At 37.9% G+C, this 15,835-nt stretch overlaps 2 long non-coding RNA genes across 5 annotated transcripts in view; one reads left to right on the top strand and one right to left on the bottom strand.

The window, feature by feature from the left end:
• The window catches only part of LOC107313548 (uncharacterized), a 203,486-nt gene that overhangs the window by 47,159 nt on the left and 140,492 nt on the right, over positions 1–15,835 (top strand). The window lies entirely within an intron of this gene.
• The window catches only part of LOC146761081 (uncharacterized), an 85,426-nt gene that overhangs the window by 16,845 nt on the left and 52,746 nt on the right, over positions 1–15,835 (bottom strand). The window lies entirely within an intron of this gene.

Genomic DNA, 15,835 nt, shown 5'->3' with positions numbered 1-15,835 from the left:
CCCGAGCAGCATTTTAAACTTTTATGTTGAGATTGTTTTGCAGGTCTACGTGCATATCTGTATCTTTGGAGTACACTATGTGTGCAAAATGCCTGATTTGTTTCTGAACTTTAAAGTGAAGTTGTTTTGAAGATCTTTACATGCAGCCTCAACTGGAAACCATGGTTTCCCTTTCAGCCTCCTGGTTTTAATTCTGCATTTAATTTAGTTAAGAACAGACAACCAAAAGGAAGGCAACTGTGTAAAGGAAAAACGCTCTTCAGAGGGTTGGTACTTGTAACTTTGCCTAAAACAAAAAATTTTAAATGGAGTGGGATCTGGGCAGAAAATATCTATCCAGTTGCTTCTTTAAAGTGAGTGCTGGTATTGGGCACAGTGACTTATTTTGTAATCTGCATATGTAATGTAGAAAAAGACAGCTCACCCTCCTGTTCTTTTAGCAAGCTTTATAAGTGGTCGTATGGCCATGCATTTGTGGTATTGCTGACATGGCTGTAACTGAGCAGTACTGTTGTAGAAGCCTAGTCTTCAGATAATCTCTACCATGTTTCAAATCTCATGACAGTTGCTAATTTTGGAAGACTTTCTGTGAAGAACGTACTAGCTCAGCTGAACTTTGGTTTGAACTATTAGTAATTACTTCCAGAAGTTAGCTTGAGTGAGAGTAAAACTTCATCTTCTCCTGAGAAGCCATGTGAAAAAGGACTGTTTACTTGGAGATTATTGAGAAGCTGTCTGGACATTTTTCTGGTCAGCCTTCTTTCAGGGTCCCTGTTGGTGTTGGACCAGATGTTTTTTAGATGACCCTTCCAACCATGAACATTCCGTGACTCTGTGACTCTGCTCTATTTTAGAGCTCCAGGAGGGTGCCTTACCGTAGCTGACATTCTTATAGAAAAGTCACTTGCCTCACATAAAGGTTGGGATTCAGAGGTGATGTACAGGGTCTTCAGAGTCAGGGTTCTGCAGTCCCTAGTGGAGGTTACTGACTGGGCTGGGGACACTGACTGTTCTGAAGACAAGTCTGGGGAAGCTGAGCTTTCTATTTGTTTTTGTGATCTCATTTCCTGCTTCACAAATAGTTTTATTTTCTCCTTGTCTAACTATTCAGAACAGAGTTGAAGAAACTTATTTCAAAAGCTTTCTTTGCACTGATAAGCCTGGAAGGTCCCTGGCAAAATGACAATGTTTTCTGTTCTTGTTTTTCTGTTACCTACACTTACTCAAGAAATCCTGTGAACTGACAGGGTGAAGTGGCTTGGAGACTGAGGAGAAAAATACAAACAAACTGCTGGGGCATTCCCCTTGCTCCAGATTCATGGTGACAGCTGTATTGATCAGTTAAGTTTTATATGGTGATGTGCAGATTGATCTTTTGAAGCTGGCTGTTAACACAGTCATTTTATAAACAACTTCTTTCACATAGCAATAAGGGCGGTGAGGCAGTGGCACAGGTTGTCCAGGGAGGTGATGGATGCCCTGTTTCTGGAGACACTCAAGGTCAGGTTGGATGTGTCTATGAGCACCTGATTTAACTGTAGGTGTCCCTGTTTATTGCAGGGGATTTGGGCTAGATGATCTTTGTGTCCCTTCTAACTCAAATGATTCTATGTGGGCAGATGCAGACCTTGATCTGCTGGTTGGTGCAAAATAACTGTGCTGGAAAACTGAAGTCAGCTGAAAACCTGAATGCACCTTTAAAGAAATATGTATATTTGATAGTGACATGAAAAGTGGTTGGGAGGATATTCAGCTTGCTGCGATCACTGATGTGTAGAAAATTAAAAAGAAATGGAATTAGGAGTAGGAGTTCTAGCTACTGAGGTAGAAAGAAATCTTTCTGTGGCTTTTGGTGACCTTGTGAGTCTGGTCTCACTCCTTTATAATAAAAATAATAGTAAGCAAGTGAGCTTTCTTGAGTTCCAGTTTGTTTTTTTAAGAGTCAGCACAGTCCAAACAGTATTACCATTAAGTGCCCCTAGCCAAGAGTTTCAGAGAAGAAACAGACATAAGTTCGTTTGCTCCCTTCCTCCATCCTTCTACTGTATCATTTCTGTTCCTGCAAATCCTGAAGCCTTGACAGGTATTCCTCGTATACAGAGAGGCACACATGCATGTATACCTTCTCACATGCACACCATCCTGCTGTGTGTAAATATGCTGGGGGGAGGTAGAGTCTGCTGCCTGTCCTTGTCAGAACTTGATAGCTCTCTAAGTAATGCATCCCTTGTTGCAAGAGAAATGGTATGGGGCACAGTATTGTGGCCTGAGGCCTTGGGAAATGGGAATTTTTCTAAATGACTTTAACCTATATCAGCATAATTCTTAGGTATAAAAAGGAACGTAATTACTGAATACTCACTGCATTCATGCCTACAGTGGCACTCAACACTGTTAGACAATTATTATATGCAGTATTATCTTTTAACAGAGTACAGTACCTTCTCTGTTTTTCTTATTTTGTTCTTTATTTAAGCTAAGGGAAATGAAAAGAATCTTAATCAGTTATGGGTGTTTTTACAGAATTAGCTCTAGCTTCATTTAAAAGGTCTTTATGTAGAGTATATTCCTTCAGGTTTACATCTGGAGGAAAGTTAGGGTTGAGGAGAGAATTTGACAGGTCTATTTTACAAAGCTACCTAAGTGAGGACATGACGTGGGAAAACAAACAGATAAACATCACATTAAACTGAATTATAAGTGAAATATAAATTTAGAAACAAAATAACATTCTTGAGCTCTGAAACTATGTCACATGGATTGAAATATATTGCCCGGCAGCAATCTTTTTATTTCAGACTTCAAATGTAGTTCTAAAGAAAACAAAGTATATAGAAGCTGTTCTGGAAAGAAATTGTACATCTTGCTTGCCGAGGCTGAGAACCTAAACTGGCTATGACATTGTGTGTGACAAAAGGAATCTTGCCTTTGTGTCTGTCCATTTGGACTGTTTTCTGAATCTACTAGCCTGCTATTGTCTCTTCATACATTCAAAACTTCAGCAGCTTACCAGTACACTTTTTCTCATATGGTAGATACACCACAGTCTCCTCAAGTTTTCCTGAGAGTGGACAGTATGATACATTAATGGAAGCTGTATGTCCAGCTATGGTTTGGACAGTGGACTTCTAAATATTTGACTGTGAAAATGTCAGTTTCAGTTGTCTCTACTATATTGGTTGTCTTTTATCAGCTGAAATTGGAAAATATTTTCACTATTTAGTAGAGGGAAAGCAACTAGTTTCAGTTCAGTTGAGTAGTAAGGGTCATAGTACATTTTTCATTCTTTACAGAACCTTTATTGTTACTCTAATAATTTCAATATAGAGTTAAATAAAAATGTGTTGGGCATTTTGGTGTCATGCTTCTTTGTGAAGAAACCTTGATTACAGTGAAATAAAACAGGGGATTTTTGATCCAGGTCTGTTCTGTATCGAGGTTTCTACCCTTCAATGTGTGGGAGATGGCTGGCTGAGACATGAGAGGCTATAGTAGTGCTGTTCTGAAAGAAATGTACTTTTGAAACACATTGTGAAATTATCCAGTTTAAACTGAAATGATTTTATGTAGTTTCTGCTCTTTGATTTTGGGTTTTAATCAAGAAATCTGGATGGAAGTGGGATTTTTTTCTTTCTCATTTGGTTCTGTTGAAACTTCTTCTGTAGAAGTCCTAGCCTACTGTTAGTCATTTCCTAAAGGAATGCTAGAGATAATGTAAACAGACTAGTAAGGCTTTGCATTAAAAATCAGTAAGATTTCTTAGAAAGGAAGGATCCTTAGCTTTGAATGGTCCTTCGTAAAGATGTTTATAACCTTAGGAATCAGAGTTGTGCTCCAGAATGACTAGCTGAAAATGGATGGTGAAGGCTTACTGCTTAAGACTGTAATAATAGAACTATGTACAATGCTGCCTTGTTTGCAAACTAAAAATTTAAAGTAATTATAAACCACATAGTCTAAAACTGAAGATAGAACCTTAAGTTAAACACAGGATGTTTTTTTTCTCCCTAAGAAACCTAAGCAGTGAGATCCTGGAGACCTGTTTGCACCTCTAGACTTTGGAAACACCTCATTCAACAAATATAAAGTTCTGCTGTTAATTACATTGTTGTACAATTGTGATATTGGTTAACCTAGCAGAACATGATGTATGTGCCAAGTGGATGGCAATTTTTCATATGCTTATTGACCTTTAGGGTAGGATTCAGGGCTGCCAGTTCAAGCAGGCTTTATCTCAGTCTTTCCCTGCAGTGGATGCTTGGTAGTCTTGATTTATACATCAGAGCCAACCAGACTGTGACTGTTGGCTGGCAGTACAGGCAAGTGTATGTTGATGAGTCTAGGTTGCATGGACAATAGCTGTGAAGGTGCAGAGGCACTGACTATTTCTTTAGGCTTGCTGCCTGAGCAATAAGCATGACTTTTATAAGCAGCCCTTAAACTTGTATTACCGTGTCTCTGTTGTAGTAAATCTTGAGTGGCTGTATGTGTGGTTTAGTGAGAAGTCAGACTCAAATAAATGAAAGATAACACACTTTTTTTTCCTTCTAATTACATCAGATTTTATGGCAGTCCCAAAACAAGTATAAATAAAATCAGACTCCCTCTTTTTTAAGTTAAAGGAAGTACCATAAACCTCTTATCCCATCCTCATTTGCCTCTTAGCTTGCAAATAAAATATCTATGAGTACTAGGTGTATCCAGAGGGTAACAATACTGTGATTCAAAATAAAACAGTACATTATGTAGTTTACTGTTCATCACATGATCTGCTTTTCTAAGCACTTTGCAGTAGTTAAATAACTCCCGACTCTACGTGGTCTAAAGTTGAAAAAAATGATGGAAAAAAGGTTGTATGTACTGAAAAAAATTGAAGACCCACAAGAGACTGCAAGAAAACTTGAAAGGTTTAGGTAAGGATAGAAATCATGCAACTGAAAAATAAACTGAAAATGACTAAGGTAGATGGAATTACACTGAAGATTTTGCTTCTGTTAAAGTGGCAAAAAGTAGATTATTACCAGAAGTAATGAGAAAAGGGGAACAGACCTGGCTGGTCAAGAGGACCATGCGTGTACATATATGTGTTAGATCAGTAAGGAAGAACTCCTGAAGTATGAGGAGAGCTGGATGTGGAATAACTTCTGCTTGCCTCAGAGTTTGTGTGTTGATAGAAATCCCTTCATCCCGTAGTATGACAAAAGGAAACTATACACACAGTGGAAAAAGGGTAGTGACAGAGATGTTATTTGTAACTATCTTGTCATATAACCTGGCCAAATCTGATTTTGATGGCTTACTATTTCAATTCAAAATAATGCTCTTCACTTATATTTCAAAATCCCAGGGAAAACAATACTGAATGCATATGGAATGGTATCTTCAAACCTTTTACTACTTCTAGTTCTCTCAGTCTCATTTGCTCAGTAGGAGTAATCAGCAACCAGGAATCATACTGACTTTGACGCAATCTACTGATGGTGCATGGAAGGGTCAGAGCCATTGCTTGTGAAGCACTTTGGGACTGGGATATTCCTGAAATGTGAGAAATAGCAGGTAGTATAGATCCATAATCTGACACCTTAAGGAAGTCAGAGTCCAGTCTAGCCTATTTCTAATTAGATTCTGAAAGCCTTCAAGGGCAGAGTTTCCACAGCCTTCCTGAGCAACCTGTTCCAGTGCTAGATTACTTTCATGGTGATAATTTCTTTCTGATAATCCAGTGGGAACCTATTCTGCCTGAGTTTACAAGTGTTATCTCTTGCTCTTTTACCTTACACAGCTGTAACAAACCTGGCTTTGTCTTCTGATTAAAAACCTCCTTACTTATTGGTAAGCATCTAGTAGGTCCCATCAAAGCTTTTTATATTTTTTTTTTTAGGTTAAATAAACCCTGTTTCCTCAGGCTGCATTTCTATGTCATAATCCCCTCCACCCTGACTATCTTGGTGGAACTCTGCTGTGTTTGGTCAATTTTATCAGCATTTTTTAATGCTAGGATTACCAATACTGTATGCAGTGTTCCAAGTGCAGCCTAATGTGTGCTAAGCAAGCGAATAATAAACATCTTTGAAAGCTTTTGAAAGTGATATTTTGTTAAGGGTAATGGGTTATAGCTTCTTTGAGATGGGTGTGAGGAACCAGAGTTTTTTTCCTTACTGTGCCTGTACCTGACTTCAGGCAGCACTGCTTCCCTGGAAATAGGCTAGTTAGAAATCTGGAGTCTGTGGAATCATTAGGCTGTAGTGTCTGTTGTCTTGTTTTAAACAAACAAACAAAAACAGAAAAAAGAACTGAAAAATCACAGATTTGAGATTTTTCTCTTCAGCAGAACTTGCAAAGAAGCACCATAAAAACCGAGTAAGGACTGGTAACCTTGTTTTTTTCTACAGATTCTTCATGAGTTATGGAGCAGGAGGAATGGAAAGGTGTCTTGGCAACCAAATTTTGAAAGAGGGAACCTTTTTCCATATTACTGAGTTGATTTCTGTGATTTCTGGAAAGGTTGAGAATCTTTCCTCATACTAGCCTTTGCAGTTGTGTGCGAGAACCTGATGAAGTAGAAGAAATTAGGGTCAAAGCATATGATGATCTAAAACCTTTAAGGCTAAGTTAAATTATCTCACTCTTTTTTGAAGTCTACTCTGCTGATATTTGATTTGTGAGAATTTGCACAGCAAAAAATTGAAGTATTTTAATTTCAAGTCCAAGTGTACTATATAAGAGAATAAGAAATGCTACAAATTTTAAAGGGATATCTGTGAATCATAGAATTGCTGTAGTGGATCCAAACAAACTTGGATGTGGCTGAATTCTAGAAAAGGGGTTGTACTGGTTTCCCTTCTGCCTAGGGAGCTTTGAAAGGAAAAAATAGACTGATAAGGTTTTAGCAAGGTCATACCTGGGCCACCTGGCTACAATTAAATGTGGTCTGTGCTAACAGGTGTGGAGAGAGATTCATGCCTTCAGAATGAAAAATGCAGCAAGGAATCAAATCAGTCTGTAAAGAAGATGGCAGGAAGCTACTGGCTGACAATGCATGGTAATCAGAGATGAGGGATGGAAGCTCAAGAAGCCACATTTGAAAGAATGTGATGATCTTTCATACTTCATGATGTATGAAGCAAATCAAAGCCAGTTAGTTTGTGAGAACATGTTATTATGCTGGTTTGTTTGCAGTTGTGTCCCACGTCCCTCATTTTTAGAAATGTCACTGAGTTTTCTAGATCAATCTATGTCTGTGATGGGGGGCAGTAGGCCTGTGGGACCCCCAACCCTCAAAAATGGGAAGGGGAGATGGGAGATGGGCTCAAGGAAACAGAGTGGCGGCAATGATCTAAATAGGAAATCTTATTTTACTAACTATGATATTGGAATGCAAGTTAACACAATAAAATGCAATCTAATTGAAACTGGGAATAATAAATCAAGTAAAATAAGTGTGTGAGAGAGAGTTTTCTGAAGACTGAGAAGCCTACTTCCAAGGCACATGGCTTGGAAGCACACCCACACCCACTGTCAGGCAATGAGAGAGTGAGCGAGCGTCACTTCCATTATGTATTTTCCTCTCTGACCATGAGATCCTCTGGGACGTGTAGTTTTTCTTTGTCCTCCGCATGATGTCATAATGTGGAATACTAATAGCAAAAATTACAAAACCATGACAAGAAAAAAGGAATGGCATTTCAATAGCTCATGTGCTCTATGAATGGCTGCGTTGAGCCACAAAGCAGTGACCTTTTCAATATTCTGTTGTCTAAATGCCAGCTGCCTCTTCAAAGCTTCAATAGCTTCTGGAAAGTGTGATGCTTTGGAGAAATGTAGACCACTGAGAAGACAGCACAGAATTATTCATTGTCTTACACCACAAAATATGAAGGATATCAGTCATATCACTCTCTAAAGAATGAGTGCAATGAGAATGGACTGAGGGAGAGCAGCTCTGTGTTCTTGGAGTTCAGGGACCTTCTAGTTAGGGAAGAGAGCTCAGATAAGTGCTGAGTCTCAAGCCTGACCAAATCTTTGTCTTATGTTTCCTCATCTAGCACTGTCTGATTATTTTAAAACTTGTCAGCATTCTCTTACCAGTCCTCTGGTCCTATGGATCCTATTTGTTAGTGCAGTGTACTAGCTTTACTCCTTTAACCTGGGGAGAGGCTTCAGGAGCACATGAATAGTTGTTTGGAGTCCTGGGCAGCCTGAACTAGTGGGTGGCAAGGAGTTGGAATTGGATGGTCTTTTATATCCCCTCAAAATGAAGTCATTCTATGGAATTGTGTGTTCATTTAAGTGTTCTGTGTATGACTAGTCTCCAATGTAGATGGCCGTTCCAAACCCCAGATTGCAAACACTTCCACTGTGATGCTAGATTGCCTGGAAGGCACTGCAGCGCTGCCATAGGACAATTCAGAAAATGTTTTGGCAACAGAGTCTTTTAGCACAGTATCAGTTACCCTGATAGAATTACTCACTGAGAGTTACTGTTGTCATTAGTAGCCAGACTTCAGATGGACTTCTGCCATCTCAGAGAGCACCCAGTTCTTTGGCTGGAATAAAGGCAGAATTCTGACATTTCTGTGATGAGGAGGGTTGGGTGTTTCTTCTCTCTTAATTGCTCTCTTAGTTTGTCTCTGACCTTAGATAGCTCATTTCACCTCTGCATATCAATTTTCCACAATGTAAAGTGAGGCTAATAACCTATGCCAAACTGCACCTGTTTGTATTGACATGTGTAGACATAGGAAGTTGTGTTATGGTTATACAATTTAGAATTAGGCTGAAAGAATGCTAGAAGCCAGGAAATAAGTATGTTTTCTCTTTAGAAAGTGACTTAGGCTCTCCTTCTGAATCTGTATTCTTGCTCTCAAAAAGTACTTGAAGAACTTCTGAGAACTTTACTCTGCAACCAGTTACAAAGTGCCAAAATTGTTAGCTCAGACTTTTTTCCTCTGAATTCCTTTATTCCTACATCATACAGAGCATCAGTACTTACTGAATTCTACACTGTTGTTTTTTTGGTTTTTTTGTGTGTGTGTTTGTTTGTTGTTGTTCCTTCAAAACATATCTTGTAACTCCCTGTATATTTTTCAATCTTTTCTTTAAACACTGACTTGTTAATTTTCTCCTTTTTTTCCTCATGCTGGTTTCTGTATTTGAGTCTGGTGGTAGTTTGGAAAACTGGAAAATATTTCTGTTCCAAAGCAGGGTTTTTCTATAGAAGAAAGTTTTGAACTTAACTGTAGGAGGAACAAGTGGGGGGATTTGTGTTTATGTAAGTAAATATGCACATACATACACAGGCGTGCAAATATAACACTCCTTATTAAAAGTACTTAGCTTTCATGTGTCTAATTTCAATTTGCATTACAAAGTTGAAATATTTTTCTTTTCAAAAATATGTCATAGTCTAATTACTTAGACTTATTGCATGAAATGCTGGTAATTTGACTTGGTAATTACCATGCTTGTGCGTGGTCTTAAAAAAAAAAGAGCAGAAATGTTTACATATATTATGCTGTAATGTTAAGACCCCGACTTTGCCCAGTGAATGTGGGAACCTACCATGCCTGTAGCCAGAGAACTTGAGGAATTAAGCAGCTAATGTGGAAAGTCACTCAGTTACTTAGTTTTGCATATTTTATCCTTTTAAAAACAACAATTTTTGAAGTCAAAAGTGTTGTCAGTGCAGTCTGTTTGACAGTACTTTAGCAGGTTGGTGTGTGGCTATCCACACAAGCCATCTCTGCAGGATGGCCATCCATCTGTTTGACATTTGCTCGATTGCTTTAGGAGTGAAAGTTGTCTTAGCCTTTACTCCAGTGGCTTTGGTCTATGTACTGCAGAGCAGATGAAAAACTGCCTCAGTGAAACAGTGGAAGATGTATATTGAGTTAAGGGGGGGCTTGTGATGTCTGTCACTGCATAGCGGCAAGGAAGAAGGGTAGGAGCAGGGAGGAGTGCTCTGTGGTTTTGTTATTTATCTCTTATTGGCCTAGACTTAGGTAGCAATAGACAGAAGATAATACAAAATGCTTTAGAAATCCTGTTTCTCTTTAGCCTCTGGAGCACAAAATTCAGTTCTTTGGGGATATTCATGTTATTCTTGCTGTTTCAAACTGGGGATTGCATGTATGTATGTGTATTTTAAAAGTAAGCATGTCTGTAAGAAGGACTCTGAATGGCTTCAATTCCTGGAAATCCCCATGTAGTTCATTTTATCTTCAGTCTTCCTTTTTTTTTTTTTTTTTTTTTTTTTTTTTTTTCATTTTTGCCTTGATGTTAATGCTTCTGCATATTTTTTACCCTTAAACTTATTTGTGAACAGTTTTTACTGGCTAAGGAGGGAGAAGAAATAGTTGTACTTGAGCATATACAAGGTGGGTTTTTGTGCATGTTGATATTTCAGTCCTCCTACCCTGTACCACAAATTACCAAATTCTCTTTCCTAGATCTAAAAAATTCTTCTAAAATAAGTAGTCTTTTCTTCAAAAACAACAGCATTTTGGATCAGTGTTCTTAGAAGGATGCCTCTCCCATAGGAGTGGAACTTATGCTGATAGCAACTTTTGCAATATTTAATTGGAACACGTGGAATTAGAATCTTGGAGTTTTGGAAGTAGAAGTGGTTCTTTATGAATGCTATTTGTAGGTTTAATTTGTTTTGGAAAAGCCGATTCAAATAGTTATAGTTCTGATTGTGTGGAAGAAAAGTAATGTTTTTGAAAGGCAGGCACAATAAAGACCTGCATATTTCATGATATATCATGTACTACTCAGGTGCAGAGGCAAAAATTCAGTACTTTACAAGCATGTCTGCCCAAACTGGAGCAGAGGTAACTATTTTCCATCCTGCCAAAGTTTGTTTGATCTTGGAAGTTATAGAATATTTGTTTTATGACTGTAAGAGTGCCAAGAAATTCTTTGAAGCAAAGTGTGTAACCTCCGAGGCTGAGATGGAATAGGATGAAACAGGAAAGTTACTGGAAGATGACATTGCTTTAAAAAAGTACAAGAAAAACTGAAACCCAAACACAGCTATCTTCCACTCCAACTCCTTTTAAGACTGCCTTTTTAAATTATATTGCCTGTCATGAGTCTAATTCTTTATAATTAATTATGCTGACTGATATGGAGTCTGAAATACCTTTTCCAGCATGTATGTGGTGTGATGGATTGGGATTAATTGAAATATAAAGGTCTGAAGTTTGTACCTGGATAGTAAGTCATTTGCTGCATTGTTTTTTTGTGAACCTGCCAAGTTCACCTACCAGTATGCAGGTATATCTGAATCTGGTAAGCAATAGTACATTAAGTATGTAAATCAGTCATGGTGTATGTGTGTGTGTGTTGCTGTTTTGTCCCTTGATTTTGCTTATTGAGTTCATTCCACTGCAGTCAGACAGCAAATTGTACCTTCCCAATTTTGTAACACCATGCTGGAAAGGCTTGGTAGAGGGAGTTGTTTGCTGAACTGAAACCACTTCAAATGTGAACTTGCCCAGCTACTCTCCTAGTGTTTAGATCTGGACTAAAGTCTTTCCTTCTGGCCTTTCATCTCAATAAAGTTCTGAGCAACCTGAAGAGAAGCTTTGATAACTTGAGCAGCTTCCTTAACAGTTCTTTCAGATAATCCTACAGTGAGGCTTTATTTATTTATTCATCACCTTGAAATAAACTATAATGAGAAAAATATTTACATTTTGTACAGAACCCAAATCAATCATTCATAAGTCTTGCAACTAATAGCTACAGAAGTAATATACACAGAACTTACAGCTGCGAAGTCTTGAAGCTACCAGAGGTTTCTGCTGCTTTTAAACCTTTCAGAGGCTGTTTTTGTGATATTATGATTAGATGTTGCAAGGGTTATTGATCTCCATTTTGTATGAAAATACAAGGAGTATGAAATGATGTCTTTGTAAAGAGATTTGTAGAGACAGTATACACATGTATGGTTTTTATAAAACGTATCTTTACTACCCCCTATTCCTTTTCTATACCTCTACAAGTAGATAGGCTTAATTTCAGTGCAGCTCTTTTTAAAGACCAGGGTTGATGAAAAGGATTATCTGAAAGTAGCTCGTTGGGAAGAGCTATTAAGAAACTTCAATAGAAAGCAGTTGCTGTGTTGTACGAGTTACTATCCTAAGAAACAGCAATAACTGTAGAGTGCAGACACATTGGAGAGGCTTCTTACAAAAGCTTTGAGTGATTATTGAACAAATACACAGTGGCAAAAATGTAATGACTAAAGATACTGTAGTGGAAAGAACTAAATTTAGCTCCTCTACCAACACTGAAAATATCTGGTGATACAAATAGTTAATAGAGGGTATATCATGTTTCAGTCTGTATCTCAAATAATGACCATCAGCAATAGGCTGTTTTCCTGCAATCTCTGCAAGGTTTTGAAAAGTTTTCAGTTAACATTTAGGCAAATGAAACTAACCAAAACACTGTCATAGCATTCTGAAGATTAATGACAACACAGACAGAGTCTCCTAAGTGCTTACATGCTTTAGGGCTGAAAAGTTAATATTGCAGTGTTGGGAGGTGAACTGTGTGTTGATAAAAGGCAAGGCTAATTTTTGGAATAAAACTTTCTTGGAGTTGCTAATGAACACTCTTTGTTTTTTTAGCCCTAGATAAAGCAATTGAAATATACTAGGACTTGATAGAAAATCTCCAATACAAAAGTAGCTGTACCTGAAAAAGGCATATAGAACTAAGTTACATTGTGCAGAACAGCTCATGGAACTTTGCCAGCTCTGATAACCTATACAAGATGATACCTGATGTTTAGAGAATAGATATGAAGGCAGCAATGGATCATAGTATGTTGCAAGTATCTGTAGTGTGTGTATGACCTGGAGAATGTGGTTCATCTTTGGGGGAAATTTTTCTCCACTTACTGTACAGGGACTGTACATTCCAAAGTCAAGCTATTAAACAGATTGTTGTGTGATTACCATGTAAATGGCATTATAGTGATTGGATACTGTTGTGCATTTAATCACATTTTCATGATTCTGGTGAAGATTTTTAAAAGTATGAATTATAGAATCTTTGGGGCTGGAAGGGACCTCTGGAGATAACCCACTCTGGAGTCCAACCCACTGCTAAAGCACATTCCTGACAGTATGTTGCACAGGAAAGCATCTAGGCAGATTTTGTATATCTCCAGAGAAAGAGACTCCACAACCTTTCAGAGCAGCCTGTTCCAGTGCTCTGTCACCTTGATAGGAAAGAATTTCTTTCTCTTTCTGTATTTCAGTTTATGCTTGTTGCACCCTGTTGTGTTGCTGGGCGTCACTGAAAAGAGCCTGGCCCCATCCACTTTACTCCTGCTCTTCAGGTATTTCATAAGCAGGGAGCGTTCATATTGGACATCAGGAAAAGATTCTTCACTGAGAGGGCAGCTGGGCACTGGAATGATGCTACTGCCTCATTAATATACTACTCTGTAAGGTGTTTGTCTCACTAGTGTGTTGCTGAAAGGAGTCAACCTCAAGTGTTGCAGTTTTACTCTACACTAAAATGTTATGTGAATACCTCATCACACTCAGGGAATCAGAGTGAAACACAGATGCTGTTTTATTATTCTCAACTCACTTTTGACAAGTTTTACTAGGCTTTGAATGCTCAGCAGGCCCAAATGTAATTAAATGTTTCCTTTGTGTTATTTGGAAAATCCCTTTTTAGCAGTTAGCCTCCTTCAAAATTAATGCTGTGCATGCCAAGTTAACCTGCATAGGAGTAAAATGCAAAAGTCACTCATAAACCATAAGCGGATAAGAATTTTTGTTTCATAGCGTTATTCTAAGCCTAACAGAAGTTACCTTTATGTACATCTCATCTGTTAGAGGGACTATTTGAAACCTAGTACTCAATGTTAACCTAGGGTCTTCATTTACTTTGTTAGTAGGAAAGTTAGAGTGATCTTCTAAGCAGTCAGCTTTTATAAAAGGGAAAGAGAGTGTGTGTTTATGTTTTAATAATAATAGCCCAAAGCAAGACAATATGTAGGGATTTTAGCTGGCTTGCTTTTAGGTTTGAGACCATTTTGACTCCCACATTATGGCTCTGGAACATTAAAGGTCTACAAATAGGTACATTTAAGTCTTCTGTATGACAGAAACATGACTTCTAAAGAAATCTGTTCTCTTAGTAGAAGTAGTAGGTAATCATTGAACAGAATTTGTTTGTTTCCACCTTGCGTTATTTTAAGGTTAGCGTGACAAGTGTAATACTCATGACAGAGTTCAACAGAGTTGTTACAATCAAAATGTTTGGGCTTCTTAAGCAGTCAAAATCCTTTATGTGTTAACTGGCCATTCCCTCTCCTGCTGCCATGCAGTAGATTTGGGGCTGATTTCTAATAAAGATTTTGTCCTAATTGGTAATACATTACTCACATGTTGACTTAGTTGTTGACCCTCCTCCCTTCTGTGACTGTACTGTCTTTAGTCAAGAAGTGGTTGAATAGAGTAGCTGGGAAGGGGAGACTGCTTGTTCAAGACAAGATGCCTGGTTTGGAAATTCTTTGAAAATCTCGCAGAGATTTCTGACTTGTAATGTATTTCTTTCCCTTGACTTGCTAACAGATCCTGAGATATAGCTGAACAAAAGAGATTTAGCAGAAATATTTCCTAAGACTTTGTTCTTCAAGTCAGCAGAACTGGTTCTATTTTTCCCGAAACCTACACAACATCTGAAGTAACTATTTGCAATTCACCAAATATTTACAGATAGTATACCTTTAATCAAGTAAATGTATACAGACTAGAAACAAATAACTAGTGTTAAAGAATGCATTGGTTTTGGAGAGGCTGATTGCTTACTGTTCTGCATTGATCAGAGGGTCTTTTAGAGACTGGTAATTAGCTAACCTGATCAATGTGTTTGGTAAGACAGCTTGAAAATCATACTAGTAAACCTGAACAGTGATGGAGGAAAGCAGCAACATGTGTATGAGGTCAGCTTGCTGAAAGCTATAAATGACTTTAAGAATCCTTGGAACATAGTCATGTTTCGTATTCTCTGGGAGTGTTGCAGATTTTTAAGGCATCAAGATGACTTATGTCCCTCTGTTTCCAGGCAAGTCATTTCCAAATTTGGTGTAATGACTTTTAATTAACTTTCTGAACTTTTCACATAAGTAAATGTGAGAGTTTGACCATGTCAGTACAGAAACTATTCAATTGCCAAGTAATGTCTGTATAACTGTTGGAATCTTTCTGAGAATTATTGGTGTGAGCTTTAGCTGGATGTTTCCACCATCTTGTGCAGAAAAAATGATATTGACCAATACTTCTATGAGAGGTATGGCTTACAGGACATTGCTATGATGAAGTTATACAAGAAAGAGTAGCAGGAATGTTTCAGTTTAAATTAGATACAAAAAGGTAATTTAAAACCAGACTTGCAGCTAGTAGCATCTGGAGTATGCTGAACTCCATTGGATAGGTTGTCTTTAATGTGCCACTGAAAATGCAAAAATTATTTTCCTGTGCAAGTCAACCTGCTTTATAGCACTTACATACTCTGGCTGCAGAATACATTATGAGATATTTGGAAAAACTGGATGAGTGATGTGATGTGCTCAAATTTAAGACAGTTGAATAGAGTAAGATATATAAAAAGCACAAACCAGTGTGGAGATAGCAAAAAACACCTAACATAAACTTCTAATGCAAAGCCCTCCTATGACCTTTGGTCTAGTTATATTTGTATCCAATTGTGCAGATTCGTTTGTCAGTACAGTAAGGAGATATGGAAACTTTTTAGCCATGTATCTTTGGGAAACTGTAAAACAAAACAGGCCCTTAAATCCCTC

This window comes from Coturnix japonica, chromosome 4 (genome assembly GCF_054131305.1).
Source record: "Coturnix japonica strain WE chromosome 4, WE-NBRP24, whole genome shotgun sequence".
NCBI lineage: Eukaryota > Metazoa > Chordata > Aves > Galliformes > Phasianidae > Coturnix > Coturnix japonica.
The sequence above is the reverse complement of the archived record's forward strand: the minus strand, read 5'-3'. Positions and strand labels throughout refer to the sequence as shown.